A 15,500-nucleotide genomic window follows, 5' to 3' on the forward strand; every position below is an offset into this window, starting at 1 on the left:
ATTTTGGCTCTCACACCTAAACTAAACGTTGTAGACTCAAAATTTTTGCTTTATTTAGTGTATTCTAGCATCCTGAAGATGATTCCAGCATTACTTTCATTGTGCTTATGCTCATTTTTAAGATTTTGACATTTTCACCTAAAGTGCACAATCAGGCTGAAAACGCGTTTAAAGCAATAAAAAGTTCATTTTGGCTCTCACACCTAAACTAAACGTTGTAGACTCAAAATTTTTGCTGTATTTAGTGTATTCTAGCATCCTGAAGATGATTCCAGCATTAATTTCATTGTGCTTATGCTCATTTTGAAGATTTTGACATTTTCACCTAAAGTGCACAATCAGGCTGAAAACGCATTTAAAGCCATAAAAAGTTCATTTTGGCTCTCACACCTAAACAAAACGTTGTAGACTCAACATTTTTGCTGTATTTAGTGTATTCTAGCATCCTGAAGATGATTCCAGCATTAATTTCATTGTGCTTATGCTCATTTTGAAGATTTTGACATTTTCACCTTAAGTGTACAATCAGGGGCTGAAAACGCGTTTAAAGCAATAAAAAGTTCATTTTGGCTCTCACACCTAAACTAAACGTTGTAGACTCAAAATTTTTGCTGTATTTAGTGTATTCTAGCATCCTGAAGATGATTCCAGCATTAATTTCATTGTGCTTATGCTCATTTTTAAGATTTTGACATTTTCACCTAAAGTGCACAATCAGGCTGAAAACGCGTTTAAAGCAATAAAAAGTTCATTTTGGCTCTCACACCTAAACTAAACCTTGTAGACTCAAAATTTTTGCTGTATTTAGTGTATTCTAGCATCCTGAAGATGATTCCAGCATTAATTTCATTGTGCTTATGCTCATTTTTAAGATTTTGACATTTTCACCTTAAGTGTACAATCAGGGGCTGAAAACGCGTTTAAAGCAATAAAAAGTTCATTTTGGCTCTCACACCTAAACTAAACGTTGTAGACTCAAACTTTTTGCTGTATTTAGTGTATTCTAGCATCCTGAAGATGATTCCAGCAAAAATTTAATTGTGCTTATGCTCATTTTTAAGATTTTGACATTTTCACCTTAAGTGTACAATCAGGGGCTGAAAACGCGTTTAAAGTAATAAAAAGTTCATTTTGGCTCTCACACCTAAACTAAACGTTGTAGACTCAAACTTTTTGCTGTATTTAGTGTATTCTAGCATCCTGAAGATGATTCCAGCATTAATTTCATTGTGCTTATGCTCATTTTTAAGATTTTGACATTTTCACCTTAAGTGTACAATCAGGGGCTGAAAACGCGTTTAAAGCAATAAAAAGTTCATTTTGGCTCTCACACCTAAACTAAACGTTGTAGACTCAAACTTTTTGCTGTATTTAGTGTATTCTAGCATCCTGAAGATGATTCCAGCATTAATTTCATTGTGCTTATGCTCATTTTTAGGATTTTGACATTTTCACCTTAAGTGCACAATCAGGCTGAAAACGCGTTTAAAGCAATAAAAAGTTCATTTTGGCTCTCACACCTAAACTAAACGTTGTAGACTCAAACTTTTTGCTGTATTTAGTGTATTCTAGCATCCTGAAGATGATTCCAGCATTAATTTCATTGTGCTTATGCTCATTTTTAAGATTTTGACATTTTCACCTTAAGTGTACAATCAGGGGCTGAAAACGCGTTTAAAGCAATAAAAAGTTCATTTTGGCTCTCACACCTAAACTAAACGTTGTAGACTCAAACTAACTTTTTTGCTGTATTTAGTGTATTCTAGCATCCTGAAGATGATTCCAGCATTAATTTCATTGTGCTTATGCTCATTTTTAGGATTTTGACATTTTCACCTTAAGTGCACAATCAGGCTGAAAACGCGTTTAAAGCAATAAAAAGTTCATTTTGGCTCTCACACCTAAACTAAACGTTGTAGACTCAAAATTTTTGCTGTATTTAGTGTATTCTAGCATCCTGAAGATGATTCCAGCATTAATTTCATCGTGCTTATGCTCATTTTGAAGATTTTGACATTTTCACCTTAAGTGTACAATCAGGGGCTGAAAACGCGTTTAAAGCAATAAAAAGTTCATTTTGGCTCTCACACCTAAACTAAACGTTGTAGACTCAAACTTTTTGCTGTATTTAGTGTATTCTAGCATCCTGAAGATGATTCCAGCATTAATTTCATTGTGCTTATGCTCATTTTTAGGATTTTGACATTTTCACCTTAAGTGCACAATCAGGCTGAAAACGCGTTTAAAGCAATAAAAAGTTCATTTTGGCTCTCACACCTAAACTAAACGTTGTAGACTCAAATTTTTTGCTGTATTTAGTGTATTCTAGCATCCTGAAGATGATTCCAGCATTAATTTCATTGTGCTTATGCTCATTTTGAAGATTTTGACATTTTCACCTTAAGTGTACAATCAGGGGCTGAAAACGCGTTTAAAGCAATAAAAAGTTCATTTTGGCTCTCACACCTAAACTAAACGTTGTAGACTCAAAATTGTTGCTGTATTTAGTGTATTCTAGCATCCTGAACATGATTCCAGCATTAATTTCATTGTGCTTATGCTCATTTTTAAGATTTTGACATTTTCACCTTAAGTGCACAATCAGGCTGAAAACGCGTTTAAAGCAATAAAAAGTTCATTTTGGCTCTCACACCTAAACTAAACGTTGTAGACTCAAAATTTTTGCTGTATTTAGTGTATTCTAGCATCCTGAAGATGATTCCAGCATTAATTTCATTGTGCTTATGCTCATTTTGAAGATTTTGACATTTTCACCTTAAGTGTACACTCAGGGGCTGAAAACGCGTTTAAAGCAATAAAAAGTTCATTTTGGCTCTCACACCTAAACTAAACGTTGTAGACTCAAAATTTTTGCTTTATTTAGTGTATTCTAGCATCCTGAAGATGATTCCAGCATTACTTTCATTGTGCTTATGCTCATTTTTAAGATTTTGACATTTTCACCTAAAGTGCACAATCAGGCTGAAAACGCGTTTAAAGCAATAAAAAGTTCATTTTGGCTCTCACACCTAAACTAAACGTTGTAGACTCAAAATTTTTGCTGTATTTAGTGTATTCTAGCATCCTGAAGATGATTCCAGCATTAATTTCATTGTGCTTATGCTCATTTTGAAGATTTTGACATTTTCACCTAAAGTGCACAATCAGGCTGAAAACGCATTTAAAGCCATAAAAAGTTCATTTTGGCTCTCACACCTAAACAAAACGTTGTAGACTCAACATTTTTGCTGTATTTAGTGTATTCTAGCATCCTGAAGATGATTCCAGCATTAATTTCATTGTGCTTATGCTCATTTTGAAGATTTTGACATTTTCACCTTAAGTGTACAATCAGGGGCTGAAAACGCGTTTAAAGCAATAAAAAGTTCATTTTGGCTCTCACACCTAAACTAAACGTTGTAGACTCAAAATTTTTGCTGTATTTAGTGTATTCTAGCATCCTGAAGATGATTCCAGCATTAATTTCATTGTGCTTATGCTCATTTTTAAGATTTTGACATTTTCACCTAAAGTGCACAATCAGGCTGAAAACGCGTTTAAAGCAATAAAAAGTTCATTTTGGCTCTCACACCTAAACTAAACCTTGTAGACTCAAAATTTTTGCTGTATTTAGTGTATTCTAGCATCCTGAAGATGATTCCAGCATTAATTTCATTGTGCTTATGCTCATTTTTAAGATTTTGACATTTTCACCTTAAGTGTACAATCAGGGGCTGAAAACGCGTTTAAAGCAATAAAAAGTTCATTTTGGCTCTCACACCTAAACTAAACGTTGTAGACTCAAACTTTTTGCTGTATTTAGTGTATTCTAGCATCCTGAAGATGATTCCAGCAAAAATTTAATTGTGCTTATGCTCATTTTTAAGATTTTGACATTTTCACCTTAAGTGTACAATCAGGGGCTGAAAACGCGTTTAAAGTAATAAAAAGTTCATTTTGGCTCTCACACCTAAACTAAACGTTGTAGACTCAAACTTTTTGCTGTATTTAGTGTATTCTAGCATCCTGAAGATGATTCCAGCATTAATTTCATTGTGCTTATGCTCATTTTTAAGATTTTGACATTTTCACCTTAAGTGTACAATCAGGGGCTGAAAACGCGTTTAAAGCAATAAAAAGTTCATTTTGGCTCTCACACCTAAACTAAACGTTGTAGACTCAAACTTTTTGCTGTATTTAGTGTATTCTAGCATCCTGAAGATGATTCCAGCATTAATTTCATTGTGCTTATGCTCATTTTTAGGATTTTGACATTTTCACCTTAAGTGCACAATCAGGCTGAAAACGCGTTTAAAGCAATAAAAAGTTCATTTTGGCTCTCACACCTAAACTAAACGTTGTAGACTCAAACTTTTTGCTGTATTTAGTGTATTCTAGCATCCTGAAGATGATTCCAGCATTAATTTCATTGTGCTTATGCTCATTTTTAAGATTTTGACATTTTCACCTTAAGTGTACAATCAGGGGCTGAAAACGCGTTTAAAGCAATAAAAAGTTCATTTTGGCTCTCACACCTAAACTAAACGTTGTAGACTCAAACTAACTTTTTTGCTGTATTTAGTGTATTCTAGCATCCTGAAGATGATTCCAGCATTAATTTCATTGTGCTTATGCTCATTTTTAGGATTTTGACATTTTCACCTTAAGTGCACAATCAGGCTGAAAACGCGTTTAAAGCAATAAAAAGTTCATTTTGGCTCTCACACCTAAACTAAACGTTGTAGACTCAAAATTTTTGCTGTATTTAGTGTATTCTAGCATCCTGAAGATGATTCCAGCATTAATTTCATCGTGCTTATGCTCATTTTGAAGATTTTGACATTTTCACCTTAAGTGTACAATCAGGGGCTGAAAACGCGTTTAAAGCAATAAAAAGTTCATTTTGGCTCTCACACCTAAACTAAACGTTGTAGACTCAAACTTTTTGCTGTATTTAGTGTATTCTAGCATCCTGAAGATGATTCCAGCATTAATTTCATTGTGCTTATGCTCATTTTTAGGATTTTGACATTTTCACCTTAAGTGCACAATCAGGCTGAAAACGCGTTTAAAGCAATAAAAAGTTCATTTTGGCTCTCACACCTAAACTAAACGTTGTAGACTCAAAATTTTTGCTGTATTTAGTGTATTCTAGCATCCTGAAGATGATTCCAGCATTAATTTCATCGTGCTTATGCTCATTTTGAAGATTTTGACATTTTCACCTTAAGTGTACAATCAGGGGCTGAAAACGCGTTTAAAGCAATAAAAAGTTCATTTTGGCTCTCACACCTAAACTAAACGTTGTAGACTCAAAATTTTTGCTGTATTTAGTGTATTCTAGCATCCTGAAGATGATTCCAGCATTAATTTCATTGTGCTTATGCTCATTTTGAAGATTTTGACATTTTCACCTAAAGTGCACAATCAGGCTGAAAACGCATTTAAAGCCATAAAAAGTTCATTTTGGCTCTCACACCTAAACAAAACGTTGTAGACTCAACATTTTTGCTGTATTTAGTGTATTCTAGCATCCTGAAGATGATTCCAGCATTAATTTCATTGTGCTTATGCTCATTTTGAAGATTTTGACATTTTCACCTTAAGTGTACAATCAGGGGCTGAAAACGCGTTTAAAGCAATAAAAAGTTCATTTTGGCTCTCACACCTAAACTAAACGTTGTAGACTCAAAATTTTTGCTGTATTTAGTGTATTCTAGCATCCTGAAGATGATTCCAGCATTAATTTCATTGTGCTTATGCTCATTTTTAAGATTTTGACATTTTCACCTAAAGTGCACAATCAGGCTGAAAACGCGTTTAAAGCAATAAAAAGTTCATTTTGGCTCTCACACCTAAACTAAACGTTGTAGACTCAAAATTTTTGCTGTATTTAGTGTATTCTAGCATCCTGAAGATGATTCCAGCATTAATTTCATTGTGCTTATGCTCATTTTGAAGATTTTGACATTTTCACCTTAAGTGTACAATCAGGGGCTGAAAACGCGTTTAAAGCAATAAAAAGTTCATTTTGGCTCTCACACCTAAACTAAACGTTGTAGACTCAAAATTTTTGCTGTATTTAGTGTATTCTAGCATCCTGAAGATGATTCCAGCATTAATTTCATTGTGCTTATGCTCATTTTTAAGATTTTGACATTTTCACCTAAAGTGCACAATCAGGCTGAAAACGCGTTTAAAGCAATAAAAAGTTCATTTTGGCTCTCACACCTAAACTAAACGTTGTAGACTCAAAATTTTTGCTGTATTTAGTGTATTCTAGCATCCTGAAGATGATTCCAGCATTAATTTCATTGTGCTTATGCTCATTTTGAAGATTTTGACATTTTCACCTTAAGTGTACAATCAGGGGCTGAAAACGCGTTTAAAGCAATAAAAAGTTCATTTTGGCTCTCACACCTAAACTAAACGTTGTAGACTCAAAATTTTTGCTGTATTTAGTGTATTCTAGCATCCTGAAGATGATTCCAGCATTAATTTCATTGTGCTTATGCTCATTTTGAAGATTTTGACATTTTCACCTAAAGTGCACAATCAGGCTGAAAACGCATTTAAAGCCATAAAAAGTTCATTTTGGCTCTCACACCTAAACAAAACGTTGTAGACTCAACATTTTTGCTGTATTTAGTGTATTCTAGCATCCTGAAGATGATTCCAGCATTAATTTCATTGTGCTTATGCTCATTTTTAAGATTTTGACATTTTCACCTTAAGTGTACAATCAGGGGCTGAAAACGCGTTTAAAGCAATAAAAAGTTCATTTTGGCTCTCACACCTAAACTAAACGTTGTAGACTCAAAATTTTTGCTGTATTTAGTGTATTCTAGCATCCTGAAGATGATTCCAGCATTAATTTCATTGTGCTTATGCTCATTTTTAAGATTTTGACATTTTCACCTAAAGTGCACAATCAGGCTGAAAACGCGTTTAAAGCAATAAAAAGTTCATTTTGGCTCTCACACCTAAACTAAACGTTGTAGACTCAAAATTTTTGCTGTATTTAGTGTATTCTAGCATCCTGAAGATGATTCCAGCATTAATTTCATTGTGCTTATGCTCATTTTGAAGATTTTGACATTTTCACCTTAAGTGTACAATCAGGGGCTGAAAACGCGTTTAAAGCAATAAAAAGTTCATTTTGGCTCTCACACCTAAACTAAACGTTGTAGACTCAAAATTTTTGCTGTATTTAGTGTATTCTAGCACCCTGAAGATGATTCCAGCATTAATTTCATTGTGCTTATGCTCATTTTGAAGATTTTGACATTTTCACCTAAAGTGCACAATCAGGCTGAAAACGCATTTAAAGCCATAAAAAGTTCATTTTGGCTCTCACACCTAAACAAAACGTTGTAGACTCAACATTTTTGCTGTATTTAGTGTATTCTAGCATCCTGAAGATGATTCCAGTATTAATTTCATTGTGCTTATGCTCATTTTTAAGATTTTGACATTTTCACCTTAAGTGTACAATCAGGGGCTGAAAACGCGTTTAAAGCAATAAAAAGTTCATTTTGGCTCTCACACCTAAACTAAACGTTGTAGACTCAAAATTTTTGCTGTATTTAGTGTATTCTAGCATCCTGAAGATGATTCCAGCATTAATTTCATTGTGCTTATGCTCATTTTGAAGATTTTGACATTTTCACCTAAAGTGCACAATCAGGCTGAAAACGCATTTAAAGCCATAAAAAGTTCATTTTGGCTCTCACACCTAAACAAAACGTTGTAGACTCAACATTTTTGCTGTATTTAGTGTATTCTAGCATCCTGAAGATGATTCCAGCATTAATTTCATTGTGCTTATGCTCATTTTTAAGATTTTGACATTTTCACCTTAAGTGTACAATCAGGGGCTGAAAACACGTTTAAAGCAATAAAAAGTTCATTTTGGCTCTCACACCTAAACTAAACGTTGTAGACTCAAAATTTTTGCTGTATTTAGTGTATTCTAGCATCCTGAAGATGATTCCAGCATTAATTTCATTGTGCTTATGCTCATTTTTAAGATTTTGACATTTTCACCTAAAGTGCACAATCAGGCTGAAAACGCGTTTAAAGCAATAAAAAGTTCATTTTGGCTCTCACACCTAAACTAAACGTTGTAGACTCAAAATTTTTGCTGTATTTAGTGTATTCTAGCATCCTGAAGATGATTCCAGCATTAATTTCATTGTGCTTATGCTCATTTTGAAGATTTTGACATTTTCACCTTAAGTGTACAATCAGGGGCTGAAAACGCGTTTAAAGCAATAAAAAGTTCATTTTGGCTCTCACACCTAAACTAAACGTTGTAGACTCAAAATTTTTGCTGTATTTAGTGTATTCTAGCACCCTTAAGATGATTCCAGCATTAATTTCATTGTGCTTATGCTCATTTTGAAGATTTTGACATTTTCACCTAAAGTGCACAATCAGGCTGAAAACGCATTTAAAGCCATAAAAAGTTCATTTTGGCTCTCACACCTAAACAAAACGTTGTAGACTCAACATTTTTGCTGTATTTAGTGTATTCTAGCATCCTGAAGATGATTCCAGTATTAATTTCATTGTGCTTATGCTCATTTTTAAGATTTTGACATTTTCACCTTAAGTGTACAATCAGGGGCTGAAAACGCGTTTAAAGCAATAAAAAGTTCATTTTGGCTCTCACACCTAAACTAAACGTTGTAGACTCAAAATTTTTGCTGTATTTAGTGTATTCTAGCATCCTGAAGATGATTCCAGCATTAATTTCATTGTGCTTATGCTCATTTTGAAGATTTTGACATTTTCACCTTAAGTGTACAATCAGGGCTGAAAACGCGTTTAAAGCAATAAAAAGTTCATTTTGGCTCTCACACCTAAACTAAACGTTGTAGACTCAAAATTTTTGCTGTATTTAGTGTATTCTAGCATCCTGAAGATGATTCCAGCATTAATTTCATTGTGCTTATGCTCATTTTTAAGATTTTGACATTTTCACCTAAAGTGCACAATCAGGCTGAAAACGCGTTTAAAGCAATAAAAAGTTCATTTTGGCTCTCACACCTAAACTAAACGTTGTAGACTCAAAATTTTTGCTGTATTTAGTGTATTCTAGCATCCTGAAGATGATTCCAGCATTAATTTCATTGTGCTTATGCTCATTTTGAAGATTTTGACATTTTCACCTAAAGTGCACAATCAGGCTGAAAACGCATTTAAAGCCATAAAAAGTTCATTTTGGCTCTCACACCTAAACAAAACGTTGTAGACTCAACATTTTTGCTGTATTTAGTGTATTCTAGCATCCTGAAGATGATTCCAGCATTAATTTCATTGTGCTTATGCTCATTTTGAAGATTTTGACATTTTCACCTTAAGTGTACAATCAGGGGCTGAAAACGCGTTTAAAGCAATAAAAAGTTCATTTTGGCTCTCACACCTAAACTAAACGTTGTAGACTCAAAATTTTTGCTGTATTTAGTGTATTCTAGCATCCTGAAGATGATTCCAGCATTAATTTCATTGTGCTTATGCTCATTTTTAAGATTTTGACATTTTCACCTTAAATGTACAATCAGGGGCTGAAAACGCGTTTAAAGCAATAAAAAGTTCATTTTGGCTCTCACACCTAAACTAAACGTTGTAGACTCAAAATTTTTGCTGTATTTAGTGTATTCTAGCATCCTGAAGATGATTCCAGCATTAATTTCATTGTGCTTATGCTCATTTTTAAGATTTTGACATTTTCACCTAAAGTGCACAATCAGGCTGAAAACGCGTTTAAAGCAATAAAAAGTTCATTTTGGCTCTCACACATAAACTAAACGTTGTAGACTCAAATTTTTTGCTGTATTTAGTGTATTCTAGCATCCTGAAGATGATTCCAGCATTAATTTCATTGTGCTTATGCTCATTTTGAAGATTTTGACATTTTCACCTTAAGTGTACAATCAGGGGCTGAAAACGCGTTTAAAGCAATAAAAAGTTCATTTTGGCTCTCACACCTAAACTAAACGTTGTAGACTCAAAATTGTTGCTGTATTTAGTGTATTCTAGCATCCTGAACATGATTCCAGCATTAATTTCATTGTGCTTATGCTCATTTTTAAGATTTTGACATTTTCACCTTAAGTGCACAATCAGGCTGAAAACGCGTTTAAAGCAATAAAAAGTTCATTTTGGCTCTCACACCTAAACTAAACGTTGTAGACTCAAAATTTTTGCTGTATTTAGTGTATTCTAGCATCCTGAAGATGATTCCAGCATTAATTTCATTGTGCTTATGCTCATTTTGAAGATTTTGACATTTTCACCTTAAGTGTACAATCAGGGGCTGAAAACGCGTTTAAAGCAATAAAAAGTTCATTTTGGCTCTCACACCTAAACTAAACGTTGTAGACTCAAAATTTTTGCTGTATTTAGTGTATTCTAGCATCCTGAAGATGATTCCAGCATTAATTTCATTGTGCTTATGCTCATTTTTAAGATTTTGACATTTTCACCTAAAGTGCACAATCAGGCTGAAAACGCGTTTAAAGCAATAAAAAGTTCATTTTGGCTCTCACACCTAAACTAAACGTTGTAGACTCAAAATTTTTGCTGTATTTAGTGTATTCTAGCATCCTGAAGATGATTCCAGCATTAACTTCATTGTGCTTATGCTCATTTTGAAGATTTTGACATTTTCACCTAAAGTGCACAATCAGGCTGAAAACGCGTTTAAAGCAATAAAAAGTTCATTTTGGCTCTCACACCTAAACTAAACGTTGTAGACTCAAAATTTTTGCTGTATTTAGTGTATTCTAGCATCCTGAAGATGATTCCAGCATTAATTTCATTGTGCTTATGCTCATTTTGAAGATTTTGACATTTTCACCTTAAGTGTACAATCAGGGGCTGAAAACGCGTTTAAAGCAATAAAAAGTTCATTTTGGCTCTCACACCTAAACTAAACGTTGTAGACTCAAAATTTTTGCTGTATTTAGTGTATTCTAGCATCCTGAAGATGATTCCAGCATTAATTTCATTGTGCTTATGCTCATTTTTAAGATTTTGACATTTTCACCTAAAGTGCACAATCAGGCTGAAAACGCGTTTAAAGCAATAAAAAGTTCATTTTGGCTCTCACACCTAAACTAAACGTTGTAGACTCAAAATTTTTGCTGTATTTAGTGTATTCTAGCATCCTGAAGATGATTCCAGCATTAATTTCATTGTGCTTATGCTCATTTTGAAGATTTTGACATTTTCACCTAAAGTGCACAATCAGGCTGAAAACGCATTTAAAGCCATAAAAAGTTCATTTTGGCTCTCACACCTAAACAAAACGTTGTAGACTCAACATTTTTGCTGTATTTAGTGTATTCTAGCATCCTGAAGATGATTCCAGCATTAATTTCATTGTGCTTATGCTCATTTTGAAGATTTTGACATTTTCACCTTAAGTGTACAATCAGGGGCTGAAAACGCGTTTAAAGCAATAAAAAGTTCATTTTGGCTCTCACACCTAAACTAAACGTTGTAGACTCAAAATTTTTGCTGTATTTAGTGTATTCTAGCATCCTGAAGATGATTCCAGCATTAATTTCATTGTGCTTATGCTCATTTTTAAGATTTTGACATTTTCACCTTAAATGTACAATCAGGGGCTGAAAACGCGTTTAAAGCAATAAAAAGTTCATTTTGGCTCTCACACCTAAACTAAACGTTGTAGACTCAAAATTTTTGCTGTATTTAGTGTATTCTAGCATCCTGAAGATGATTCCAGCATTAATTTCATTGTGCTTATGCTCATTTTTAAGATTTTGACATTTTCACCTAAAGTGCACAATCAGGCTGAAAACGCGTTTAAAGCAATAAAAAGTTCATTTTGGCTCTCACACATAAACTAAACGTTGTAGACTCAAATTTTTTGCTGTATTTAGTGTATTCTAGCATCCTGAAGATGATTCCAGCATTAATTTCATTGTGCTTATGCTCATTTTGAAGATTTTGACATTTTCACCTTAAGTGTACAATCAGGGGCTGAAAACGCGTTTAAAGCAATAAAAAGTTCATTTTGGCTCTCACACCTAAACTAAACGTTGTAGACTCAAAATTGTTGCTGTATTTAGTGTATTCTAGCATCCTGAACATGATTCCAGCATTAATTTCATTGTGCTTATGCTCATTTTTAAGATTTTGACATTTTCACCTTAAGTGCACAATCAGGCTGAAAACGCGTTTAAAGCAATAAAAAGTTCATTTTGGCTCTCACACCTAAACTAAACGTTGTAGACTCAAAATTTTTGCTGTATTTAGTGTATTCTAGCATCCTGAAGATGATTCCAGCATTAATTTCATTGTGCTTATGCTCATTTTGAAGATTTTGACATTTTCACCTTAAGTGTACAATCAGGGGCTGAAAACGCGTTTAAAGCAATAAAAAGTTCATTTTGGCTCTCACACCTAAACTAAACGTTGTAGACTCAAAATTTTTGCTGTATTTAGTGTATTCTAGCATCCTGAAGATGATTCCAGCATTAATTTCATTGTGCTTATGCTCATTTTTAAGATTTTGACATTTTCACCTAAAGTGCACAATCAGGCTGAAAACGCGTTTAAAGCAATAAAAAGTTCATTTTGGCTCTCACACCTAAACTAAACGTTGTAGACTCAAAATTTTTGCTGTATTTAGTGTATTCTAGCATCCTGAAGATGATTCCAGCATTAATTTCATTGTGCTTATGCTCATTTTGAAGATTTTGACATTTTCACCTAAAGTGCACAATCAGGCTGAAAACGCATTTAAAGCCATAAAAAGTTCATTTTGGCTCTCACACCTAAACAAAACGTTGTAGACTCAACATTTTTTGCTGTATTTAGTGTATTCTAGCATCCTGAAGATGATTCCAGCATTAATTTCATTGTGCTTATGCTCATTTTGAAGATTTTGACATTTTCACCTTAAGTGTACAATCAGGGGCTGAAAACGCGTTTAAAGCAATAAAAAGTTCATTTTGGCTCTCACACCTAAACTAAACGTTGTAGACTCAAAATTTTTGCTGTATTTAGTGTATTCTAGCATCCTGAAGATGATTCCAGCATTAATTTCATTGTGCTTATGCTCATTTTTAAGATTTTGACATTTTCACCTAAAGTGCACAATCAGGCTGAAAACGCGTTTAAAGCAATAAAAAGTTCATTTTGGCTCTCACACCTAAACTAAACCTTGTAGACTCAAAATTTTTGCTGTATTTAGTGTATTCTAGCATCCTGAAGATGATTCCAGCATTAATTTCATTGTGCTTATGCTCATTTTTAAGATTTTGACATTTTCACCTTAAGTGTACAATCAGGGGCTGAAAACGCGTTTAAAGCAATAAAAAGTTCATTTTGGCTCTCACACCTAAACTAAACGTTGTAGACTCAAACTTTTTGCTGTATTTAGTGTATTCTAGCATCCTGAAGATGATTCCAGCATTAATTTCATTGTGCTTATGCTCATTTTTAAGATTTTGACATTTTCACCTTAAGTGTACAATCAGGGGCTGAAAACGCGTTTAAAGCAATAAAAAGTTCATTTTGGCTCTCACACCTAAACTAAACGTTGTAGACTCAAACTTTTTGCTGTATTTAGTGTATTCTAGCATCCTGAAGATGATTCCAGCATTAATTTCATTGTGCTTATGCTCATTTTTAGGATTTTGACATTTTCACCTTAAGTGCACAATCAGGCTGAAAACGCGTTTAAAGCAATAAAAAGTTCATTTTGGCTCTCACACCTAAACTAAACGTTGTAGACTCAAAATTTTTGCTGTATTTAGTGTATTCTAGCATCCTGAAGATGATTCCAGCATTAATTTCATTGTGCTTATGCTCATTTTGAAGATTTTGACATTTTCACCTAAAGTGCACAATCAGGCTGAAAACGCATTTAAAGCCATAAAAAGTTCATTTTGGCTCTCACACCTAAACAAAACGTTGTAGACTCAACATTTTTGCTGTATTTAGTGTATTCTAGCATCCTGAAGATGATTCCAGCATTAATTTCATTGTGCTTATGCTCATTTTGAAGATTTTGACATTTTCACCTTAAGTGTACAATCAGGGGCTGAAAACGCGTTTAAAGCAATAAAAAGTTCATTTTGGCTCTCACACCTAAACTAAACGTTGTAGACTCAAAATTTTTGCTGTATTTAGTGTATTCTAGCATCCTGAAGATGATTCCAGCATTAATTTCATTGTGCTTATGCTCATTTTTAAGATTTTGACATTTTCACCTAAAGTGCACAATCAGGCTGAAAACGCGTTTAAAGCAATAAAAAGTTCATTTTGGCTCTCACACCTAAACTAAACGTTGTAGACTCAAAATTTTTGCTGTATTTAGTGTATTCTAGCATCCTGAAGATGATTCCAGCATTAATTTCATTGTGCTTATGCTCATTTTGAAGATTTTGACATTTTCACCTTAAGTGTACAATCAGGGGCTGAAAACGCGTTTAAAGCAATAAAAAGTTCATTTTGGCTCTCACACCTAAACTAAACGTTGTAGACTCAAAATTTTTGCTTTATTTAGTGTATTCTAGCATCCTGAAGATGATTCCAGCATTACTTTCATTGTGCTTATGCTCATTTTTAAGATTTTGACATTTTCACCTAAAGTGCACAATCAGGCTGAAAACGCGTTTAAAGCAATAAAAAGTTCATTTTGGCTCTCACACCTAAACTAAACGTTGTAGACTCAAAATTTTTGCTGTATTTAGTGTATTCTAGCATCCTGAAGATGATTCCAGCATTAATTTCATTGTGCTTATGCTCATTTTGAAGATTTTGACATTTTCACCTAAAGTGCACAATCAGGCTGAAAACGCATTTAAAGCCATAAAAAGTTCATTTTGGCTCTCACACCTAAACAAAACGTTGTAGACTCAACATTTTTGCTGTATTTAGTGTATTCTAGCATCCTGAAGATGATTCCAGCATTAATTTCATTGTGCTTATGCTCATTTTTAAGATTTTGACATTTTCACCTTAAGTGTACAATCAGGGGCTGAAAACGCGTTTAAAGCAATAAAAAGTTCATTTTGGCTCTCACACCTAAACTAAACGTTGTAGACTCAAACTTTTTGCTGTATTTAGTGTATTCTAGCATCCTGAAGATGATTCCAGCAAAAATTTAATTGTGCTTATGCTCATTTTTAAGATTTTGACATTTTCACCTTAAGTGTACAATCAGGGGCTGAAAACGCGTTTAAAGCAATAAAAAGTTCATTTTGGCTCTCACACCTAAACTAAACGTTGTAGACTCAAACTTTTTGCTGTATTTAGTGTATTCTAGCATCCTGAAGATGATTCCAGCATTAATTTCATTGTGCTTATGCTCATTTTTAAGATTTTGACATTTTCACCTTAAGTGTACAATCAGGGGCTGAAAACGCGTTTAAAGCAATAAAAAGTTCATTTTGGCTCTCACACCTAAACTAAACGTTGTAGACTCAAACTTTTTGCTGTATTTAGTGTATTCTAGCATC

Source organism: Vanacampus margaritifer, unplaced genomic scaffold, assembly GCF_051991255.1.
Source record: "Vanacampus margaritifer isolate UIUO_Vmar unplaced genomic scaffold, RoL_Vmar_1.0 HiC_scaffold_33, whole genome shotgun sequence".
Taxonomy (NCBI): Eukaryota; Metazoa; Chordata; class Actinopteri; order Syngnathiformes; family Syngnathidae; genus Vanacampus; species Vanacampus margaritifer.